Source organism: Carlito syrichta, unplaced genomic scaffold, assembly GCF_000164805.1.
Source record: "Carlito syrichta isolate Samal-C Ts95f unplaced genomic scaffold, Tarsius_syrichta-2.0.1 Scaffold306600, whole genome shotgun sequence".
NCBI lineage: Eukaryota > Metazoa > Chordata > Mammalia > Primates > Tarsiidae > Carlito > Carlito syrichta.
In genome coordinates, this window is record NW_007250696.1 from 241,695 (window position 1) to 244,309 (window position 2,615).

A 2,615-nucleotide genomic window follows, 5' to 3' on the forward strand; every position below is an offset into this window, starting at 1 on the left:
ACTCTGACCCCCAGTCTGGAGTGCAGTGGCATGCTTACGGCCACAGCAGACTCGACCTGCTGGACTCAGGTGATCCTTCTGCGTCAGCCTTCCACGTAGCTGGAACTACAGGCATACATCACCACATCCTGGTTAATTTTTTGATTTATTGTAGAGATGAAATCTTGCCAATTTGCCAGGCTGATCTTGAACCCCCGAGCTCAGGCAATCCTCTCAAATCCTCCACCTCCCAAATTGCTGGGATTACAAGTATGAACCACCACACCTGACCCAAACTTACTTTATTTTTATTTATTTATTTGTTTTTATTTTTTGAATTGGAGTCTCACTCTGACCCCCAGGCTAGAGTGCAGTGGCACGCTCACAGCCACCTCAGCCTCGACCTGCTGGACTCAGGTGATCCTTCCGCCTCCGCCAAGTAGCTGGAACTACAGGCACACGCCACCACACCCTGGGTAATTTTTTTATTTTAGAGATGAAGTCTTGTCAAGTTGCCCAGGCTAGTTTTGAAACCCTGGGCTCTCACCTCCACCTCCCAAATTGCTGGGATTACAATAATGAGCCACCGTACCTTGCCCAAACTTTATTTATTTATTTATTTATTTATTTATTTATTTATTTATTTATTTTTGAGTTGGAGTCTCACTCTGTCGCCCAGACTGGAGTGCAGTGGCCGCTCCCGGCCACCGCAGCCTCGACCCACTGGGCTCCGGCGATCCTTCCGCCTCAGCCTTCCGAGTAGCCGAAATTACAGGCACGCGCTACCATGCCCGGCTGATTTTTTGATTTTGTTGTAGAGGTGAGGTCTCGCCAAGTTGCCAGGCGGGTCTCAGGCAATCCACTCACCTCAGTCTCCCAACGCGCGGGATTGCAGGGTGAGCCACCGAGCCCGGTTTATTATTTATGTTTAATGCTACAAAACCAAATACTTTTATTAAACCTCCTCTCAGTCAAGCAGTTCAATACAAAAATGTCTATAACTACGAAGTTCATAGCCCATCTCTTAACCAGGGAATGCTAGGTAAAGGCAACTTCAGTTTAAGTGAGTAAGCCCTCCATTTCAAATGGGCAACATGTCCTGTGGTCAGCAGTCATCCTTGGAAAACTAGAAAATGCTACTGCCACCCAGAATGTCCTGTTCCAACAAGTAGGTTCAGGGCTTGGGCACAGTGTCGCTTGCGATATGGTAAGCAGTTCACTCCATTGCTTCAGCGGCCTCCCTACCACCATCTGAAAACTCTTCTTCCCCGACTCCTCCTCTAGTCAACCGCTTCTTGTCACTGACTTCTGGGTAACTTCCTGTTCTTCATCAGTGCAGTTCTGCAACAAGATCAACAACTGCCTTCTGTTGTACCGAATTAGGAACTTCTGACATGTTCTAATTGCACCTCCCACATGTAACGTGTGGAAAAAACAAGGGTAACCGTGTCCTTTGTTCTCCAAGTACGTGATGAAGGGAAGAGCTGACCACACAAGCTGGTAGAATTCCTTTCGGCATCGAAGTAGCACCATTCCAGTATAGGCACTGAGGTATCAAACCGCCAGGCCAATAGAGCAAGTGGCCGCGCTGAAAGTCCCGTGTTCCCGGGCGATCGTGTCTGTACGTGGCCGCCCAGCACTCGGCGGTCCAGGCTCAGGCGGCAGCGGGGTGTTGTCAGATACCTGTTCGCACAGCAGGTACCTGTGCTTGAACCGCACCACGGCTGCCTCCAAACTTACTTTAAAACTCATATTTTTACCATCCGAGAGGATGGCCTTAATAGATTAGTTAATTTCTTAAAATTGAAAACAGTTTTTAAATTTTCAAAATTAAAAAAATTTTTTACTTGATTGACTGATGTATAAATATATTAATTTAAAATTTACACACTCTCCAAGAGAAAGGGACACTTCTACATACACAATATGTAGATAGCTTGCTGACTGACATATATGCACGTGTATATATATATATATACACATATGCATATATACAAGGGGTGCCAAAAAAAGTATACACATTTTAAGAGATGTCATCTATGTATTACTTTGCAAAGTTGAATTAATTATGGTGGCAATGTGTAGTATGACGTTCCCTCAACCCGGCTTCTGCCATGTTCTTTGACTGTCCTGCCTGTCACATGGTGATACTAGCATTTGTTTGATTAATGCTGTCTTTTGAGTGAACGTCATACTTAAAATGTGTATACATTTTTGGCACCCCTGTATACACACATAATATGCATACATAAACACATATACTCATAAACCTTAACTTTAAAAATTCAAGGACTGACAGAAAAAGAAAAAAAGACAAGGACAACAGAGGACAACCCAAAAATGAATTGAAAAGAAGGATTTCTTACAGGTGTTCATCTGAACACCAATGTGTCCCCCAGTGGGTCGGGAGCAAGGGACAAGATGACCTCTTCTCTGCTCGCCCCCTCCACAGCTTCGGGAAATGAAACAGGGAGTTCTAAATTCTCATTTTCTTCTCATAGAGTCTCCCGGGGAGGATTCATGATGTCATTCCCTGATGTCCCCGTTGCCAGCTTTAGCCACTCAGTATCAGGACATCTGTGAAGGAAATGTTTGCACGACTTCCCAGACAAGCAGGCAAATGGAAGGTCCCTATT

At 45.0% G+C, this 2,615-nt stretch overlaps 1 pseudogene; it reads right to left on the reverse strand.

The window, feature by feature from the left end:
- Nucleotides 1-1,195: 1,195 nt before the first annotated feature.
- On the reverse strand, nucleotides 1,196-1,731 carry LOC110596084 (annotated as a pseudogene).
- Nucleotides 1,732-2,615: the final 884 nt, after the last annotated feature.